Source organism: Thamnophis sirtalis, unplaced genomic scaffold (genome assembly GCF_051295495.1).
Source record: "Thamnophis sirtalis isolate CommonGarterSnake01/CBP01778 unplaced genomic scaffold, rThaSir2_p1.2 scaffold_3, whole genome shotgun sequence".
Taxonomy (NCBI): Eukaryota; Metazoa; Chordata; class Lepidosauria; order Squamata; family Natricidae; genus Thamnophis; species Thamnophis sirtalis.
Genome location: NW_028261383.1, coordinates 17,289,197 through 17,311,361, shown reverse-complemented (window position 1 = coordinate 17,311,361; position 22,165 = coordinate 17,289,197). Strand labels below are relative to the sequence as shown.

The 22,165-nt window shown below is 43.9% G+C and overlaps 1 pseudogene across 1 annotated transcript in view; it reads right to left on the bottom strand.

Moving 5' to 3' along the window:
* Positions 1-22,165, bottom strand: part of LOC148047312 (uncharacterized) — a 42,410-nt pseudogene that overhangs the window by 7,543 nt on the left and 12,702 nt on the right. The window contains exons 2-5 of the transcript XR_015696119.1: positions 3,917-4,501; positions 3,541-3,655; positions 3,368-3,435; positions 248-377 (exon numbers count right to left, since the gene is read on the bottom strand). The product of XR_015696119.1 is annotated as an uncharacterized LOC148047312 (transcript). The remainder of the gene's footprint in view (positions 1-247; positions 378-3,367; positions 3,436-3,540; positions 3,656-3,916; positions 4,502-22,165) is intronic.

The following is a 22,165-nucleotide window of genomic DNA, read 5'->3' as shown; positions in this document are numbered from 1 at the left end:
AAGGCTATGCACTGCCATTTTTGCAAAGGAGGTGAGGTTTCTTGAGGCTAAAAATGCTGTATTTAGTGCATAAGATGGACCCAGATTTTCACCCTCTTTTTTTGGAGGAAAAGGTGCATCTTATACTCTGAAAAAAATACCGTAACTCAAACGTATATTTGAAATGTGGAGAAAAAGAAATATCTCATTTAATCTAATTAATAACTGTCTTCCCAAATTTTGTGAATGGACAGTAGCAAACCCTGACCCAGAGAGGCCATGTTCCTATGATTTTCCAGCATGACTTCCGAATGCAGCGCTCTTTGGTCAGGATCCAGCTGTGACCACTCCTCCTTGGAGAAATACACAGTCACATCCTCAAAGGATACAAGACCCTCCTGAACAAAGAAAAAACAACACAATAAGAACAGGAGGATGTACAAGATCTGTCCGATTGTTTAAATTATCCCAAGCACAGATATGCACTTTCAGTGTCATTCGGTAAAAGGAATCCCAACTTTCTACTGGATGTCTGTCTGTCTGTCTATCCAGCTACCTACCCACCTAGTACCTACCTACCCTCCAACCATCCAGGGATGTGTTCCAGCTTCTGTTACTGCTCAGGGTTTGCTCAGGGATGCGCTTGATACGCGTTATGCACAGTAGTAAAAAAATTACTTCTGCACATGTGTGGAAGCAAAAAACAAGATGGCAGCACCTATGGCACCACCGATAGGACCAGTTAGAGCATGGCTAGCTGAGTTACTACCTACTCGGCCGAATCAGGCCGAATAGGTAGAACCCACTTCTGCAGCCATCCATCCATCCATCCATCCATCCAGATTTTAACCATCTGAAACCCATTCTGTGTTTGAAGAGGAAAATAGGGGAGGGGTATTCTTTTTAGCATTTTTAGCAAATGTCTTGGGGTGTCCCCAGAGAAAAAATAGTCCTCTTCATACTCAACACCCTCATCAAAGTACTGCAAGAGGCAGCCAGGGATTTAAATTGGGTCAGGGGTGGGTTACGGCAGTCACTACTGCCAGTCTGCTCATGGGCATTCTGCGTGCGTGCACTTAATGCACACTGCGCACATTCACAGTGCAATAAAAATTGTTCTGCGCATGCGCAGAAGCAAAAAACAAGATGACAGTCCCTATGGTGCCGCCCAGAGTACTAGTTTGGGTGCGTGGCAGGCCTGGGTCGCTGCCGATTCCAGCGACGCAGGCTGCCAAACTACTACCGGTTCGGCTGAACCAATCCAAACTGGTAGGAACCCACCACTGAATTGGGTGTCATCAATATCTAGAGACATACAACCCTATTTCTGCTTCTCCTCCAATTGCAAGGAAGCCACTGCTAACAGCATAAACCACTGGTTTAACAAGAGAAAAGATAGCACAGAAATTGCTTGGGAAGAACATTTGTCATCCTTTGCAAAGCTGGATTCTTTGCACCCCAAATCCAGGCACAAATGGAAGGATTAGAGATTATGTTAATGGGTCCTTAGTGCTTTCTGATCTTAGTTCTTTTCTTACAGATGTTTAATTACTCCAACTAGGTAACATTATCAGTGCTAGAAATTATTTTGCAGGCAAAAACTTCCTTGATGATATGCTCTAGCTGGCCACCCCCTTTCAAATTTAATGATCTGCTTTACCTTTTAATATGTTGTCTATGGAGATTTTCAGTCACCCATGTCACAGTTGTCCCAAAGGTGCTTTTTCAAGAGGTAACTGGACTTTCTGGTTTTTCTTTTGAAGACATTTTGCTTCTCATCCAAGAAGCTTCTTCAGCTCTGAAGAAGAAGAGCTGAAGAAGCTTCTTGGATGAGAAGCAAAACATGTTCAAAAGAACAACCAGAAATTCCAGACCCTTGGATTCCCTCCCCAACCCCGCCTAGTCCCCATAGGTGCCCCCACCACATGAGCGATGTCGAGCTGGCCACACCTCCAGGCCATGCCCAGTCAGCTGTCTCCAGAGGTCGGTTTCTACCAGTTTGGACCAGTTCAGCCGAATAGGTAGTACCGTATTTTTCAGAGTATAAGACGCACCAAGATTTTGAAGAGGTAAATTTAAAAGAAAGGTTTTGCACTCTGCAGACCTCCCAAACCCTCTGCATGCCTCATTGTTTGTGAAAAACAGGGCATGCAGAGAGTTTGAGAGTCCTGCAAAGTGCTCCTGGGGGATGGGGGGGGCAAAAACGAGCAAAAAATAGCCCATTTTTTTAAAAAAATGCTTGTGTTTTGTCAAAAAGAGGGCATGCGTAGCGTTTAGGAGGCTTGTAGAGTGCTCGTGAGGGCTGGGGAGGCAAGAACGAGCAAAAATGGGCCGTTTTCCACTCATTTTGCCCTCCACAGCCCCCAGGAACACTTTGCAGGCCTCCCAAACCCTATGCAGACCCATTTTTGTGAAGGGGGCAAGGTTTCAGGAGTCCAAAAATGCTGTATTCAGTGTATGAGAGACACCCAGGTTTTCATCTTCTTTTTTTGGGGGGGGAAAGGTGCTTCTTATACTCCGAAAAATATGGTAACTTGGCGGCCTGGGTCACTGGAACCAGCAGCAACCAGGCTTCCCACGCAAAAGCATTTTTTAGTACTGCGCATGTGCACGGGTGTACACAGTGCATCCCTGAGCGAACTGGCAGTAGCAGCAGTCGGAACCACCCCTGGCTGCGACCACCCTGGCCATGTTCCCACTCCCCACCCCAGCCCCCTTAAGGTGGCAAGCTGAACCAAAGTAGGCCTCAAGCCTGAACCAAACTATGGTTTCATGATATTAAGTTTAACTGTTCATATAGAAATTGCAAGGTTTGCTTTTAGGACATGGTGCGGTTAGACACGGGTTAGAAGGAAGTCTGCACATGAAATATGCCGAAGCGAAGCATCTATTTTAACCTATTTGCTGGCTTGACTGCCATAGATTCTGTTTGGTAGACACATATTGTTAGTTCCTCAAAATACATGCTATGTTTGTCATTTGGCTGACCTATGTATTATGACTTCCTATAGACATAATATTGCTGTAACTCAAGGGCAAATCTTGAGGGGTGTTTCCAAAACTAACAGATGGCTTTAGCTGAAAGCGATAAACTTTATAAGGAATTTCTTGACTTTCAGGCCATTCTTTCTGAACCTGCGCAATAAACATTTCCTTCTCTAAAGAGCTGGCTTTTGTATCCCATCTTTTCTACAACACCCTGAGGACAACTGCAATACTGATATGGCCCTCAGTGAAATTGAGTTTGACACCCTTGTGCTAATGTGATTATTTCAGTTATTATTGTGCAGTCTTGCATAATTGGATGTCAAAGAATTGCTAAAAGGATCACTCGCTACTTAACAGATGCTAATACTGTGGTAGCCTTATTTTTTTATGCTTTTCTTACTTGAGTTGTAGGTTCAGTGATTGTTTCAGTTCCATCATAAGCAGGCGTTATCTTCATTCTATTCTTTACTGAGAGAGACACAGATTTTTAACACGCAAAATTAACAAAAAAGGTATTCTACAGAAGAGGAGATAGCAGGGATTTCTCTGGAGAATGGGAGGACCTTTGATTACCTCCTGAGGTATCCTGACTCAGATCTTCCTGGGAGAATCTGCTGAAAAACATCTCCTGGAAAGGATTTGATGGATTCTTCCTTCCCTCGGGATCTCTGATCTCCATAGCAAAGGACTTGAAATAGGAGACAAGAGAGAAGAAGAATTAATGGGCATCAAACAATATGAAGTGGACCCTTGTCCCCCAAACACAACCTGAAAATCCCCAATATCCATCAGTGAGGCTGAGTAAAAAATGAATTGTACAAAGCCCTATAAGAATTCATGGCATATCTCTTCATATTATGAATGTCAAGAGAAATCTGGGAAGGAGAGGAGAAGAATTCACATTTTTAAAATTTCCTTCTGGGTTCTCATCTAGATGAAGGTCTCTCACCTGCAACTCGACCTGCTTCTTCTGCTCCTCTGCCTGGCTCAGGAGGAAGCCTTCAGCCAGGGCCACCGCTTGGGAGCTGGTCTCTGCTCCACATTCCCGCACCCAGCTCTTCATCTCTGGGGGCAGAAGGAACATGAGTCGCTCCAGAACCACCAGGTCCACCATCTGGGCTTTGGTGTGCTTTTCTGGTCTCAACCATCGCCTACAAAAGTCATGGAGTCGGCTGCAAAGTCCTCGGGGCCCTTCAGCCTCCTGGTATTGGGAGCTCCTGAAGTTCCAGGGCTGAACTTCTGAATGGATGATGGTTTCCTCCTCCAGGATCTCCTGCCTAGTTCTTGTCCAGATCTCTCCACAGGTCCCAGGCTGAACAGCAGAAGGGCCTTTTCCAGTCCTCTTAGTGGCTAAAGATCGTATTTCCATTCTTTCCCTGTCTTGAAAAGTAACTCCAAATGGATCTTGTGGAACTCAAAATGCCTTTTCATGCATACAACCGATCCTGTACGCGCTGGAAAGACGCCAGCTCTTTCCCATCCCAAGAGATAATTTTTGTATGCCAAGAAGTTCAAATGACTCCACTTTGTGTATCTGAGATGGAAAAGAAAATAAATTCCAAGAATTAGAAAGTGTAGATTTAACCATTGAAACAACACTCATCCGCATGCAATGAAACATTTTTCTGATGAGCTCTAAGGGTTAAGGAGAGTGAGTGCAAGGTCCTAGAGAGGCAAGCATTTGTGTTGTCAATTCCTCAGGAAAGCTAGCCCTCCAGCTGTTCCTTCTCTTGGCCAAGGGAAAGATCCCCTAAGCCAGTGATGGCTAACCTTTTTCCCATCACGTGCCAAAAGCGTGGGGAGTGCAGGGGGGGTCATACGCAAGTATCCCCACATCCATATTGAAGCCTCCGGTGGGAGAAAAATGGCCCAATGTTCAAACATTAAGTCCATTCCCAAACTTCCGGTTTGCACGTTGGGCTGTTTTTCACCCTCCGGAGGCTTCTGGGGGCTTCCCTGAAGCCTCCTGAGGGCAAAAAAAGTCAGTTCCCGGACTTCCGGATTGCGCATGCACGATGGAGCTGACAGGGCAACACCTCGCATGCCCTAACAAATGGCTCCGTGTGCCACCTGTGGCACATGTGCCATAGATTCGCCATCACAGCCCTAATGGAGCCGAAGTGGCGCAGTGGTTAGGGTGCAGTACTGCAGGCCACTTCAGCTGACTGTTATCTGCAGTTCAGCGGTTCTAATCTCACCGGTTCAAGGTTGACTCAGCCTTCCATCCTTCTGAGGTGGGTGAAATGAGGACCCGGATTGTTGGGGGCGATATGCTGACTCTGTAAACCGCTTAGAGAGGGCTGAAAGCCCTATGAAGCGGTATATAAGTCTAACTGCTATTGCTATTGCTATGCAATGCAGCTTCTCATGCCAAGAGGGCAGAAAAGGGGCATTTTCCATGGGGGAAGGAAGGAGGCTGTCCTATCTCATCATGTTCTTGTTTCTTAATCATGAAGCTCATCTAAATTGGCTTGAAGGGCTCTTCTCCTCCGGGAGGTCTTGGAGGCAAAAGGCATCCAGGGCCTGTATGGGGAGATCAGGTATAGAGGCTGGGCAACTTGTATGTCACAGCATTTTCTTAAGAATTTCTCCTTGTAAAAAGTCCTTCCATTCCCCACCACCCAGTAAGAGCCAAAGAAGCTTCTTGGATGAGAAGTGAAACATCTTCAAAGAAAAACAAGAAAGTCCCGTTGCCTCTTGTAAAAGCACCTTTGGGACAACAGTGACCTGGATGACTGAGCTATTGAAAGCCAAATCTGGCCCTAATTTCTGCCTCAGTTTACCAATAAACAACTGAGTTGGAAGATCATTTAAAAGCAGTTTATTAGGGTACTCTGATAAAGTGAACCTGAAGTGTTCGCCTTCCCTTTGCCACAATTCCACATATTATTATCTTATTAGTAAAGTACTTTGAATGGTTCAATGTCAAAGTCCAAAAAGATTAATTCACATTGTTAAAGGTAAAAGTTCCCCTCGCACATATGTGCTAGTCATTCTCTAGGGGGCGGTACTCATCTCCGTTTCAAATCTGAAGAGCCAGGGCTGTCCAAAGACATCTCTGTGGACATGTGGCCAGGCCGGCATGACTAAATGCCGAAGGCGCACGGAGCACTGTTACCTTCCCACCAAAGGTGGTTCCTATTTTTCTACTTGCGTTTTTTACATGCGTTCAAACTGCTAGGTTGGCAGAAGCTGGGACAAGTCACGGGAGCTCACGGCGCTAGAGATTTGAACTTCCGAATGGCTGACCTTTCTGATCAACAAGCTCAGTGTCTTAGCCACTGAACCCCTGTCCCTTTATCACAATGTTAGGGAAGGGGGGGGGATTCCAAACTTTATTGAACTCAACTAGCTCTTGTTGGCCCTTAAATCTTGTTAGTCATAAGTTACATAATCATGCAATGTGAGAGAAAGCTGCTAGGCAAACTTTTCCTCCCTTAGGAAGCCAAATCAGGAGAGATTATTAGTATATCAGCATGACTGCAGAGCAGGCTCCCATGCTACGATAGGATTACCATATTTTTGGAGTATAAGACGCACCGGAGTTTAAGACGCACCAAGGTTTTGAAGAGGCAAATTAAAAAAAAAAGCTTTCTGAACCTGGCTGCCAAATAAACTTTTCCTGTATCCTGAGAAGTCTAACGCCTGTCATTTTCTGCAACAGAGAGAAGCAACTTAGAACTGAGGACAAATTTCCTGGCAGTGAGAACAATTAATCAGTGGAACAGCTTGCCTCCAGAAGTTGTGAAAGCCCCAACACTGGAAGTCTTTAAGAAGATGTTGGGTAGCCATTTGTCTGAAATGATATAGGGTTTCCTGCCTAAGCAGGGGGTTGGACTAGAAGACCTCCAAGGTCCCTTCCAACTTTGCTATTGTATTATTGTATTTCCAACAGTTTCATTCTTCCTGTTTTAAACAAATCCATACAAATGCATGTTTTGCAAAAACGTATTTCATAGTTAGCAACGGTTCAACAGGATTACAAATATTTGTAGCAAATTTTGAAATCATCCTAACTGAAAACTTTGGTTCATATCTCTTTCTTCTCACAACCCTCCCTTCTTGTTTGTAAGAACAATACAAAATGAAACTTACAAATCAATCCCTGCACATAAAGCTACCTTATATCAATTATGGAAGGAAGTGAAACAAACCAAAATCCTTCATTTGAGACAAGGAGGACAGTTACTTTGATTAAAAGGCATTTCAGCAAGGCAAACACATGGAAGGGATAGACAGGCTGAACCATTTGAATGGTGGGACGTGCAACTCTAAATACAGCATGCTACTGTATTGGAGGAGCAATGAAGTGCTGGTCAAAACTGCAAGGAGAAAACCTCTCCTAATGCAGGCTGTTTCTTGCAATTCATTACTGGGCTTCCATGAAGCTGGTCTTTTGTTACTTGATGCTGGCGTGGCTTTGGGTGACGTTTGTATGGAGAGTAGGGGCAGAGTTTACTATAGCAATAGCAGTTAGACTTATATACCGCTTCATAGGGCTTTCAGCCCTCTCTAAGCGGTTTACGGAGTCAGCATATTGCCCCCAACAACAATCCGGGTCCTCATTTCACCCACCTCGGAAGGATGGAAGGCTGAGTCAACCTTGAGCCGGTGAGATTTGAACAGCCGAACTGCAGAACTGCAGTCAGCTGAAGTAGCCTGCAGTGCTGCATTTAACCACTGCACCACTTGCCTTCCTGTTGTGGCTTCTTTGTCTGGGGTTGGTACCTACTTACAGTACAAAGCATGCACCCAGGAGGCCAGATGTTGACACTTCATAGCAGGATTGGTGGTCAAGAAGATCTGGAATGAACCCCTCCAACAAGGAGCCAGGCAATTCTTTTCTTGACACAGGGGTGGCAAGGATGTAATAGAAGAGAAATTGACAACTAGATAAATAAAGCAGGGTGTTAAAGTTTCTTGACCATGTGGAACAGGGCAAGGAGTAATTGCTCTGTCTGCCTCACCAAGCTAAAACAAAGGAACCAGGATATTGGTACAAATACTCCCTTTGGGGGGGGGGTTGAGTAAGTTGAATGAATGTCCTATCACAGCAGGGGAGACTGTGTACGAGGCCTATGTGACGCAGGAAAGAGGTGTATGTGACATAGGAAGGCAGTGTACTTTGGATTGATCGATATGTTGGCTAAAGAGTATAAAAGACCGTAAACAACTGCCCTTCGGGGTTCAGATTTTGCTTTACCTATCGCTGCTGAACCTTGCGTAATAAACCTTTCCCTTTGACAAAGAGCTGGTCTGATTTCTCATTTCTGCAACAGTAGAGTCTTTTGAGGTGGTGATGGGGGGGAAGCACAGCAGCAACCTTTGAATGTCAGGTCTTTAAGGCTGTGACAAGGGCAGGTTAGGCTTGCATGTAACCAGGTTCACCACAGACTAAGGAGAAGCAGACAATACAAGCAGAGCAAAAATATTTAGCCAGAACATGAGCTCCAGGAGCAAACCATTTTTTTTTGTTGTTGATAGCAGAAGACACTCCCTCATGGCCCACATGGGCAGGCCCATGTTGGAGACGAACAAGATGGGGCAAAAGGGAGCGTGGACAAATGGGGCAGCCATCCAGGTGATGCCACATCCCTAAGGAATCAACAGTAGTCAGAGTTGCACCATGTTCAGAGACAGAAGGAGAAGCACTGCCAGACAGGAATTTGAGAGGGCAGGGGCAGTGCATCCAACAGATCTTTAACACAGCATTCTTTATTGGAGAGCCGAGGTGGCGCAGTGGTTAGGAGTGCAGTACTGCAGGCCACTTCAGCTGACTGTTATCTGCAGTTCAACGGTTCAAATCTCACCGGCTCAAGGTTAACTCAGCCTTCCATCCTTCCGAGGTGGGTGAAATGAGGACCCGGATTGTTGTTGGGGGCAATATGCTGACTCTGTAAACCGCTTAGAGAGGGCTGAAAGCCCTATGAAGCGGTATATAAGTCTAACTGCTATTGCTATTGCTATAGATCCTTGATTTAATTTTTCATCCAGATCCCACATCTAACATATAGCACATTCTACTATCCTCTGATTAAAATTCATGTAACAGAAGCATAATAGTATCTGGAAGAGAGTGTAGCAGAAAATAAGACAAGACCAGCTCTTTGTCAGAGGGAGAGGTTTATTTGCGCAAAGGTTCAGTAGCGATTGGTCAAGCAAAATTTGAACCCTGAAGGGCTGTTGTTTACAGTCTTTTATACTCTTAGCCAACTTATCGATCACCCCAAAGTACCTGGCCTTCCTCTGTCACGTAGACCTCATACACAAACTCCCAAAACAGAGACCTGACATTCATTTCTCATTTACCTCATCTAGTTATCAAATTCTCTTTTATTAGGACACTAATATTACTTTAAGGTAGGCTAATAGACCTAATTATGGCTAACAGTTCTATGGTTCACGTTTAATATCAAATACTCTGATCAAAGTTAGGTTTTGCACCATTGGCAGAAGGCAATTGCTGACAGTTGCTGAAGTGTCAGTAAGTATTTTTATGCATCTGGGAACAAGCTGACCCAGACAGGGAGTTTCCTGTTATCTTGCAAGATATGTCCTGTTTTGCTTTTCTATATGTCACACATGATCTATAAGGCGCTGACCATGTATATTCTTGGAATAGTAACTGTCGACCATCTGGCATAGACATTTTTTGGTTCCTCTTATTGCCTTATATGCTTAGATACTGCCTCTACAGATGTTGACGTAATTTGCACTATAAATGTATGTCTTTAAGAACCTTTCGGGGTTCAAACTTCTTATGCTTGTTTGGCATGTTTGAACCTGCGCATTCAATAAACTTTTCCTATATTGCGTCGCTTGGCTTCGTTGTCTCTTGTTTCCACTACAACTTGGTTTAACATTGGTTTTAATATTACTTGGTTTAAAACAATTACTTGGTTTAAAACATTGGTTTTAATATTACTTGGTTTAACATTATTTTAATCAATTCTGCCCAAATCCCCAAACCAAAGAGGTAATACGTTTAATAGATTCAGTAGAAAGACAATAGCAAGTGTTTTGCAAGGAAAAGAAATGAGAAACGTTCTATGGAAGGTGTGTGAAACAAATTCATGGTAAAATGCAGCGAGTTACTGACAAGAGAGAAACAAAGATGACTACTCAATTGTTATGAAGTGAAAGCCAAGGTAAAGTTATAATTGGGGGAAGGAAAGAAATCAGGAAAGAAGTCAAATTAAGGATTACATTGCTAAATTGTTTCTCCCCCAATACTGAACAAGCTTAAAAATTACATAATGCATAATGAATTCTATAATCCTAATGGGTAAAAAGACTGCATCATTTCTTTTATGCATGTTCCCCCCTCCTTTTTTTTCAAACCCAGATTCCCTTAATCGTATTTTACACAGCACATTTCTCTCTCTCTCTCTCTCTCTCTCTCTCTCTCTCTCTCTCTCTCTCTCTCTCTCTCTCTCTCTCTTTCTCTGTCTCTGTCTCTCTCTTGCAAAAACTTTGTCCAAATACCTCCCATACACAGACAGACACATAGACAAGACTTTCTCTATGAATGAGTCACATTCATAGCCAAGTCTATTCATCACAATGGAATAAGACAAAGATTGCCAGCTCGCAGCTTGCAATTAAACTAGAAAGCAGTTAAGTCTTCCCTGGCTAAAAATTTTACACTGAAAGTTCCAAAAGTTTGGCGCAAACGTTTGCTAGGTTGTCTTTACCAAATCATAGACATAACCATTTTAGACCAGGAGCCCTCCGTCACAAAGCAAGAACATTCAACAGAAAGCAAGTAGAAAAAGGCAACACACATTAACAGCTGGAGGGCTGGATCTCACTGGATACACTGGATCTCAGCGTATTTCTATTAGTATTCGTTGCCAATCTAAGGGCAGATATTCCGCATTAGGTTTCCCCTCCTCTTCTTCTTCTTCTTCTTCTTCTTCTTCTTCTTCTTCTTCTTCTTCTTCTTCTTCTTCTTCTTCTTCTTCTTCTTCTCCTCCTCCTCCTCCTCCTCCTCCTCCTCCTCCTTCTCCTCCTCCTTCTCCTCCTCCTCCTGCTCCTCTTTTTTTTCTGTTTGTTTGTTTCCCTCCACTAAGACAGCCCAGGGAACCAGCCGTCTCAGGAAAATGAAAGGCAATTGAATCCTGCCAACACAAGCAGTCCTTATGTATGGAAAACATCAATTCCTTCCCAAAGAAAAATTAAGGAGGAAGATGTGCCACCTTGGCAAGAGAACTGACCCTTATTACAATGCAATGCAATGCAATGCAATGCAATGCAATGCAATGCAATGCAATGCAATGCAATGCAATGCAATGCAATGCAATGCAATGCAATGCAATGCAATGCAATACAAATACAATACAATACAATACAATAGCAGAGTTGGAAGGGACCTTGGAGGTCTTCTAGTCCAACCCCCTGCCTAGGCAGGAAACCCTATACTGTTTCAGACAAATGGCTATCCAACATCTTCTTAAAGACTTCCAGTGTTGGAGCATTCACAACTTCTGGAGGCAAGTTGTTCCATTGATTAATTCTTCTAACTGTCAGGAAATTTCTCCTCAGTTCTAAGTTGCTTCTCTCCTTGATTAGTTTCCACCCATTGCTTCTTGTCCTGCCCTCAGGTGCCCTGGAGAATAGCTTGACTCCCTCTTCTTTGTGGCAGCCCCTGAGATATTGGGACACTGCTATCATGTCTCTCCTAGTCCTTCTTTTCATTAAACTGGACATACCCAGTTCCTGCAACCGTTCTTCATATGTTTTAGCCTCCAGTCCCCTAATCCTCTTCGTTGCTCTTCTCTGCACTTATTTATTTAAATTTATTGAGTTAAATCTTTTCCCTTAGCATGGAGGGTGAAAGCAGGGAGGAGAAAGTATAATTTGACAATCTTTGATCGAGCCTCCATGGACAAGTACAGTCTATCTAACACAGGACAAATGATCTTTCTGTAGTAGAATTAAGAGACAATCAAGCCAAGCGATGCAATATAGGAAAAGTTTATTGAATGCGCAGGTTAAAACATGCCAAACAAGCACAAAAGTTTGAACCCCGAAAGGTTCTTAAAAACATACATTTATAGTCCAAATTGCGTGAACATCTGTAGAGGCGGTATCTAAGCATATAAGGTAATAAGAGGAACCAAAAATGTCTATGCCAGATGGCTAACGATTACTATTCCAAAAATATATCCATGGTCAGCACATTATAGATCATGCGTGACATATAGGGAGGCTTAGGGAAGCAAAACAAGAAACATCTTGCAGAATAACAGGAAACTCCTTGTCTGGGTCTGCTTGTTCCCATATGTATAAAAATACTTATTGACACTTCAGCAACTGTTTTCTGCTAATGATGCAAAACCTCGACTTTGATCAGAGTATGTGTTATCGAATATTGACTATGTAACTTTGGCCATAATTAGGTCTATCAGACTACCTTATTTCTTTCTTTCTTTCTTTCTTTCTTTCTTTCTTTCTTTCTTTCTTTCTTTCTTTCTTTCTTCAGCCTTTAGCTGTGGAAGCAATCCAGAAAATGATGAATACATTCCCATGTAGCTTCCCGGTAGTAGGATCGTATTCTGTGTATTATTATCAAGAAGGTGGAAAATATTAAATACTTTTGCAGCTCATGGAGGGTTCCAGACTTGCCTTTGGCTATAGGTGGCTGTGGGGCAGGACATAAAATGAATCAGGATATAAAAGTGAGACAAGACAGAAAGAAGAAGTGAAACTTGCTTTTAAGGCGTGTTAAAAACAGGAAATGTTGAAAGCCAAACCGCAGGTTCAGCAAATGAGGCCATTCACAACTTCTGGAGGCAACTTCTGTTCCACCGATTAATTCTTCTAACTGTCAGGAAATTTCTCTTTATTTCTAAGTTGCTTCTCTCCTTGATTAATTTCAACCCATTGCTTCATGTTCTACCCTCAGGTGCCTTGGAGAATAGTTTGACTCCCTCTTCTTTGGGGCAGTCCCTGAGATATTGGAAGACTGCTATCACGTCTCTCCTAGTCCTTCTTTTCATTAAACTAGACATATTCAGTTCCTGCAACTGAAAGGTATTATTGAAAGGTAGCAGGCACTGGAAATAAAACCAATGGCCCTTTCGAGCAAACAAGCTGACCCTTATCTACAGGAAAAAGGGGCGACATGGCAGAAAGTACTTAAATTGGGGTATAGACACTTATAAAAGCAAACTAAAAAACACTAATAATAATTTGAGATTATTGTAAGGAAAGACAGAAAGGAAAAAACGGGATCAGGTAAAGAAAAATCATAGTGCTGAAAAAGGAAAAAGTACCCAGGATGAAAAATAGCAATTCAGACAAAAGAAGGAATGGAAAACTCAACATTAGAGAGCAAGGTTAAGCTACCTCCAATTAGGTTAGGCAATATCATAAAGAAGACTAAATAACAATAAGGAAGAGAAAAATAAACCAACACAACAAATTGAGCATAGTGTAAAGAAATAAACAATTGGAAATAAAGGAAACAATATGATAGATAATGAGAAGAAGGCAAAAAGGACTCTGACAGAGGCAGGCTCCAGTGGCATAACCTTAAATCGGGAGAAAAGCCGATTAATATGGATTCAAGACAGACTTGAACACTGGTGCCTACCCAAAACAATGTAATTCAGGAGTGATGAAAATTAGATTTACACTTCTCTTTTGCAGGATGAATCTACAAAGTGGGGATGTTCTAGGACAAAAAAATAATATGTGTATTTTTGGAGGACCCACAGTAAAGGACAATAGTCTAGCAAAAAAATGTGATGCTTACCTTCCTACTCTGATACATGTGGGGATCAATGCTGATTTTATTAGGATTAACATTCATCGTTTCTCTTTTGTTTCCATTGTCTTCTCAAGGGCCACGTAAAATATATACCTCTCTTTTGTTGGAAATAACTCTTGAGAAGAGTTTTCTGAAATTCCCATTATTTGGACACCTATGCCATCCTGCCTGTGCCCCTCACGTCTATGAGTCTATATGTCTATACATCTATGCGTCAATCATGATTGTCAGTCAATGAAATAATTTTTATTTTTATTTTAAAAGCGGCATTTATTTTGGAACCTCCTCCTCTTTTCTGCATCGGATTTTATTCTTACACACACACAGGATGGGGGGGGGGAGAAGGCAATTAAGAAAATGGTTACAGGAGACAGGGACGTCCACACACCCACCCACATACACACGTCGTTTTCAACAGAAGCCATTCCATCAAGGGAGGGCGGGGGGGGGGGCTCACCCCCGACCATGAAATTCTGCTGTGTAAAAAAGAAGAAAAGGAAGTTTGGACTTGGGGAGAGGCCGAAATTCTCCCTCCTCGGCCTTCGTTTTTCAATCGGGAGGATTTTAAAAGACTCCCTTCGGCCTGAAGTGACTAAGACTTTTTTTTGGGGGGGGGGGTAAGGGGGTAAGAGAAACATGTCCCTTGACTCACACACACACACAGACACCCTGCTCAATTTGGTGCGTGTGGCCCCCCCATGCACATCCGTGGACGTCTTCCAAGAGGGTTTTAAAGCAGAGGATGGAAATGGCTGCAGAGAGAACTCAAAAGAGGCGGCTAAAAAATAAAAGGGCTATTTGGCAAGAAGAAATGAAAAAAAGGACCCCAAAACCCCTAAGCCACAGCCTCTCCATTCAGCCAGGAGATTTCCCCCAAGTTTCTGGGTCTCTCCCTCGCCTGGGGGATCCATGAAATAATTAAGAGTCATATGTTCAAAAATCTTATCACAGGAGTCATTAAAAGAAACACACTCGGGATAATTAATGTAACAATTTAAAAAAAAACCTACACATGACCACTAAGGAAAAAGGCAGGAGGAATAACAATCCACCCAACTTTGGATCTTTCTTTGGGAAAGATCTGATCAAAAGGGATTCAAGAAACACTTCACAATATCAAAGCAAACACATACGTACGGTGTCTATAAAAAAAAAAACCAACAAAGAGGCAGTGATAGTATCAACATCAGGGGGGAAAAATACACAATCTCAGAAAATACACATATCAATTAAATGCATAAAATATCAAAAAGATTAAAGCTTACCACACACTGTCAATGAAGAGGAGGCATAAGAAAGTATTCCTCTTCCAAGAAAGGCAAAGTATAGTAAAACACACAGGGGCACGACCCCAACCCAACTTCCAATACACGGGTGTGATCAGTTCCCGGGGGAGCCAGCTCCTTCTGAGATCCCAGTGTTGCAGAAAATTAAGGGATTCAGACTTCGGAATCAAAAGAAGCAGATTCTATTTGTGCAAAGGTTCATAGCAAGACAGCCAAAGCAGACAAAAACGTATAGAAAAGACAGTTCTTAGATACCTTTCAAAAGCAGCAGTTCCTGTTACTAAATATCCTGCCTAAGTTTCCAGCAAGCTTTTGTGGTTAGATATAAGGTTGACTCATATGTGCTGAGCCTGCAGTTTGGCTTTCAACATTTCCTGTTCTTTTACATGCCTTAAAAGCAAGTTTCACTTCTTCTTTCTGTCTTGTCTCACTTTTATAACCTGATTCATTTTACGTCCTGCCCCACAGCCACCTATAGCCAAAGGCAAGTCTGGAACCCTCCATGACTTCAGCTGCAAAAGTATTTAATATTTTCCACCTTCTTGATAATAATACACAGAATACGATCCTACTACCTGGGAAGCTACATGGGAATGTATTCATCATTTTCTGGATTGCTTCCCCAGCTAAAGGCTGAAGAAAGAAAGAAAGAAAGAAAGAAAGAAAGAAAGAAAGAAAGAAAGAAAGAAAGAAAGAAAGAAAGAAAGAAAGAAAGAAAGAAAGAAAGTAAGTTGGAAGGAAAGAAAGAAAGAAAGAAAGAAAGAAAGAAAGACAGACAAAAAGAAAGAAAGAAAGAAAGAAAGAAAGAAAGAAAGTTGGAAGGAAGGAAAGAAAGAAAGAAAGAAAGACAGACAGACAGACAGACAGAAAGAAAGAAAGAAAGAAAGTTGGAAGGAAGGAAAGAAAGAAAGAAAGAAAGAAAGAAAGAAAGAAAGACAGACAGACAGACAGAAAGAAAGAAAGAAAGAAAGAAAGTTGGAAGGAAGGAAAGAAAGAAAGAAAGACAGACAGACAGACAGAAAGAAAGAAAGAAAGAAAGAAAGAAAGTTGGAAGGAAGGAAAGAAAGAAAGAAAGACAGACAGAAAGAAAGAAAGAAAGAAAGTTGGAAGGAAGGAAAGAAAGAAAGAAAGACAGACAGACAGAAAGAAAGAAAGAAAGAAAGAAAGAAAGAAAGAAAGAAAGAAAGAAAGAAAGAAAGAAAGAAAGAAACTGCACTTGTCCATGGAGGCTCGATCAAAGATTGTCAAATTATACTTTCTCCTCCCTGCTTTCACCCTCCCTGCTAAGGGAAAAGATGTAACTTAATAAATTTAAATAAATAAGTGCAGTGAAGACCAACAAAGAGAATTAGGGGACTGGAGACTAAAACATATGAAGAACGGTTGCAGGAACTGGGTATGTCTAGTTTAATGAAAAGAAGGACCAGGAGAGACAGGATAGCAGCCTTCCAATATCTCACGGGCTGCCCCAAAGAAGGGGGAGTCAAACTATTTTCCAAGGCACCTGAGGGCAGGACAAGAAGCAATGGGTGGAAACTAATCAAGGAGAGAAGCAACTTAGAACTGAGGAGGAATTTCCTGACAGTTAGAACAATTAATCAGTGAAACAGAAGTTGCCCCAGAAGTTGTGAATGCCCCAACACTGGAAGTCTTTAAGAAAATGTTGGATAGCCCTTTGTCTGAAACGGTATAGGGTTTCCTGCCTAGACAGGGGGTTGGACTAGAAGGCCTCCAAGGTCCCTTCCAACTCTATTATTCTATTTCTAAATTTGACACATTCAGGATTTTAAGAGCTAAAGTAAAAGAGAATTTGATAACTAGACAGATTGTTTGGGTATTAAAGTTTCTTTACCATGTGGAATGGGAAAAAGGAATGATTACCTTTAAGATTAGTTGTTCTGTTTGCTTCACCTAACTGTAGTAGAATTAAGAGACAATGAAGCCAAGCGATGCAATATAGGAAAAGTTTATTGAATGCGCAGGTTCAAACATGCCAAACAAGCACAAACGTTTGAACCCCGAAAGGTTCTTAAAGACATACATTTATAGTGCAAATTACGTCAACATCTGTAGAGGCAGTAAGAGCCAAGGTGGCACAGTGGTTAAATGCAGCACTGCAGGCTACTGCTAGATCAGCAGTTTGGCGGTTCAAATCCCACCGGCTCAGGGTTGACTCAGCCTTCCATCCTTCCGAGGTGGGTAAAATGAGGACCCAGATTGTTGGGGGCAATATGCTGACTCTCTGTAAACCGCTTAGAGAGGGCTGAAGGCCCTATGAAGCGGTATATAAGTCTACTGCTATTGCTATTGCTATTGCTATCTAAGCATATAAGGTAATAAGAGGAACCAAAAATGTCTATGCCAGATGGCTAACGATTACTATTCCAAAAATATATCCATGGTCAGCACATTATAGATCATGTGTGACATATAGGGAGGCTTAGAGAAGCAAAACAAGAAACATCTTGCAGAATAACAGGAAACTCCCTGTCTGGGTTTGCTTGTTCCCAGATGCATAAAAATACTTACTGACACTTCAGCAACTGTTTTCTGCTAATGATGCAAAACCTCGACTTTGATCAGAATATTTGATATTGAATATTGACTATATAACTTTGGCCATAATTAGGTCTATCAGACTACCTTATTCCCCCCTTTGTGACTCATCTGATAATTCCAGAAGAGTCACATGCTCAGGTTCATTAGGCGGTTCCTCTACGGGATGCATTCTCTCATATTCCCATAAAGCCATTACCTGTGCTGTAGCTTTTCGTTCGGCTAGTAACGACAAACTATTAGAAATAGTTTGCACAAAAATGGGTAAAACACAAGGGATTAATACACATCCTGCAGCAATCAAACCTATTAAAGCAACAATAGCTTGTAAGCCGGGCAATTTAGGAAACCAGGAACCAAAGAGATCCTTAAAGTTGAACCCACGCCACACCTGGTCAGGATTATTAGTCAATTGACGCATTTCTGCAGTTAACTGTTTAACAACAGCTCCAGTCTCATCAATCTGCAAGCAGCAATTAGAGAGATTAAACTTACCACATACACCTCCTTCTTTAGCTAACAAATAATCTAAAGCTAAGCGGTTTTGATATACTGCAGTCCTTATCTTATCTGTAGCAGCGGATAAGACATTAAGGGCCTTATCAATACGTTGGCCAGCTAAATCTAATACTGCTTGAAGGCGAATAATTCTAATTAGCATATAAATGGGCGTGCGGTACCCATAGGATCCATCCTCCGCCCACGTAGCCCTGCCATATGTACACACAATTCTCTCTGAACTCCAAACATCACTGTCTTCAAAAGCTGCTAAATCCTTACAAAGGAAATTGCAAAAGACTGTATCAAGTTCTGACTCCCGTTTCCTTCTAGTCTGGAGACCAACCTTCTCATACAACGGGACCCCCAATACTTGGCGGGCTCTCATGGGTAATAAAAAAAAATGAGGGTTTAATCCATCCTAAAATACAAGAGCCAGACCAATTTCTAGGCAGAGTTTCATAAGCCAATTTTCCACAAATCCAGTACATAGCTTCAGGTGCTCTGCACATATCACCAATAGAAGAAGAATTTAAATAGCTCAAATAAGTCATATTAAAACGTAGGGGTTGAGTATTATTAGCTGGAGAAGACCAAATACTATAGTTAGGATTACCATGGGCCCAACTAAGTGTGGTTTCACACAGGTACTTATGATTAGCTTTATAAGTATCAATCCAAGTCTGATCTCCACAAGACACTCCATTGCCCCTCTTAGTGGCAGTACATGCATCGAACATCAAAATCAGGGGTTGTCTTCCCTGCTGCAACTGTACAGTATACTTAAGGAAGTACAGCTTGCCCTCTCCAGCGGGATTTTTCCTAATACCCACCTTGGGCAGGCCTGTCCTTCCTCCCTGTAATGCCAATGCCAACAGCTCCGTCTTTTTGTGCATATGATCATCTTTTTCCTTTTTCTCAACCTTATCTCTATTAACATACACTTTCCTAGCTACCTCCACCAATTCGGTCGTATTCTTTCCCAGTGCTCCTTCTAACCTCTGCAGTTTCTTACGAATATCCAATGCACTTTGTGCAATAAATCTCTCATTCAACATCCTCACATTCTCTGGAGCCCTTGGGTCCATTTGAGTGTATAACTCATAAGCCTCAATCAACCTCTGAAGGAATGCCTCTGGACTCTCATCAGCTTCCTGCATAACCAACGAAGGTTTAGACAGATTCACAGGGGGTTTTCCTGCCTTCTTGAGAGCTGCCACTTTTGCATCTTGGAGCGAAGGAGGAGGACGCGACAAGAAGGTAGTAAAACAGCAACCTTTATTCAAGCAGAGTAAACTATGATTCAACGTGGCGTGGTTCGCGCCAAACATTTATACCCCCGGGTTTGAACAATGAGCCAATGGGGCGTCGAGTAACTCGGCCAATCGGGGAAGGGATTAAACCGGCTCCGCCCGCGAGCCAATCAGAAAGGGAGATCTTACTTCCCGCGCTAGTATTCAACACCCCTCCCCCCCTAGTCAAGTACCCTCACGAAGGGCAAACATAGTCTTGTAGATAGGTGGGACGGTGCCGCTCTCGTCCCGACCTTCGTGGCTCCCCGGCAGTTGTCGTCGGGGGGAGGGTCGCCAGCAGAGGTATGTCTGTGGCGGAGCGGTGATCCTGTGATGCAGCCCCGAGAGATGGTGCTCCAATTGTCTGAGATGGTGTCTCCGTAACAACCGGAGTGTCCGACGATGGACCCGTGCAATCTGGTTGGGATATAGGTTCAGAGTCTCGATAAAGGCTTCGAGGGAAAGAATAGCCAAATGAGGCACGTCTGTCCGAAAAGTTCGTATCGGCTTGTCCCCCGTTCCCCGAGGAAAGGCAGTCCGTTGGGGATAAAGTCATCAAGGGTAGCTCACGCTGAGGGCGAATGTCTGAGGGGCTCGGGCCGTCTGTTTCCGCAGGGAGGCGTCGCCTTAACTGGTCCAGGTGGCGCCTCCATTGCGTTCCGTCGGCCAGGCTGGCCCTGAAGGAACAGGGGCCAGTCAAGGCTGTAATTGTTGCGGGAACCCACCGTGGATCCCCAGAAAAGGAACGAGCCCAGACGGGATCCCCTAACTTAAACGTATGGGACGGAAGGGCCCCCAAGTTGCTCGGTAAATCCCCTGCATAAAGTGGATGGAGCCTATCTAGGGGGGTTCGCAATCTCCTACCCATCAAGAGCTCCGCAGGACTTTTATTAGTTGTTGGACAGGGTGTAGAGTGCTGGCTCAAGAGATAGGCCGCCACTCTCTCCTGCCAGTCACCCTGGTCCATGCGGCCCAAGGCTTCTTTAGCTGAGCGAACTGCGCGCTCCGCCCTACCGTTACTAGCTGGATGGTACGGGGCTGTAGCCGCGTGTCTAATCCCTTGTTCTGCCAAAAATTCTTGGAACATAGTGGAGGTAAACTGGGGCCCGTTGTCTGAAACTATCACATCTGGTAGCCCATGTGTGGCGAACATCTTACGAAGAGCCCTCACGGTACTCTCTGCCGTAGTGGAGGTCATGATTACCAGCTCCACCCACTTAGAGTAAGCATCCACCACTATCATAAAGTTTCGGCCGTGAAAAGGACCGGCAAAATCAATGTGTAAACGGGACCATGGACCTCTAGGGATTTCCCACTCACGAGGGGCGGCTGTGGGGGGATTCGGCCTAGAATTTTGGCATATTCTACATCGACCTACATAATCTGCGATTTCCGAATCTAACAAGGGCCACCACACATAGCTGCGGGCTAAAGCTTTCATTCGCGCTATACCTGGATGGTTTTTATGGAGCGCAGGCAGGATTCGTGCCCGTAGGGCCGTGGGGATCACTACCCTATCCCCCCAAACAAGGCAACCCCCGTGAAGGGCAAGTTCGGCTTGTCGTGCCTTAAATGGTCGGAATTCTTCCGCTACCTTTTTTTCGGGCCACCCCCTCAACACCCATGAAACTACTTGGGATAAAACGGGGTCGGCCTTTGTGCAAGCTGCAACATCCGCGGCTGAAACGGGGAGATCGGATTCAGCAATAGACAAAATGGAGAGAGAGGGCACGTGGGCTGTGTCCGTCTGTGGCAAAGGGCAACGACTCAGGGCGTCTGCATGCCCTAGCTGCTTACCCGGGCGATATAACAGCGTATATGAATACGCCGCTAAAAACTCAGTCCAACGTGTCATGCGGGGAGACAAAATGGGGGGGGTTGGCTTATCGCCTGCCAATAGGCCTAGGAGCGGCTTGTGATCCGTGACAAGGGTAAAATTCCTACCATAAAGGTAGTCATGAAATCGCTTAATGCCGGATACTGCAGCCAGGGCTTCTTTATCAATTTGGCTATAATTACGCTCCGTTGACGAGAGCGTCCGGGAGTAAAAGGCTATAGGAGCCTCTGAGCCGTTCGGGAGGACGTGGCTCAGAACCGCCCCTATGCCGTAGGGAGAGGCGTCACACGTTAAAACTAGGGGCATCCTGTCGCTATATTGAATTAGGACTGCTGACGAGGTTAAAATATCCTTTATGGCCGCGAACGCCTGCGCTTCACGGCTACCCCATTTCCAGGCCGCTGACCGGTCAAGCAGTCGGTGTAACGGTTCAGCTAACGACGCCTTGTGGGGAATAAAAGGGGCATAGAAGTTTAAAAGCCCCAGGAACGCCTGCAATTCCGCCCTAGAGGTGGGTGCAGGAGCGTTTTTTATGGCCGCAACTTTCGAGGGAGTGGGGTGGATGCCCTGTGCATCAATGAGAAATCCCAAAAACTCTACTTGGGGAACAGCAATTTCGCATTTGCTGCGCTTTAGCTTCAATCCGGCCTCCCTAAAACGTGTAAGGACCTCCCGCAGTGTTTTTAGGAGTTCCGGGTGACTAGGGGCTGCAACCAGGACGTCGTCAAAATAAGGAACGACGCCTGGGATCCCATGGAGCAACCGCTCCATGAGGCTCTGAAAAATCCCCGGGGCAACCGAAACGCCAAATTGGAGGCGGCGGCAACGGAAAGCCCCGCGGTGGGTGACAATAGTCTGGGCTGTAGCCGCATTATCGTCTACGGGAAGCTGCTGATAGGCCTGTGCCATATCCAGCTTAGCGAAAATGCGGCCTTGCCCCAAAGAGTGGAGTAGA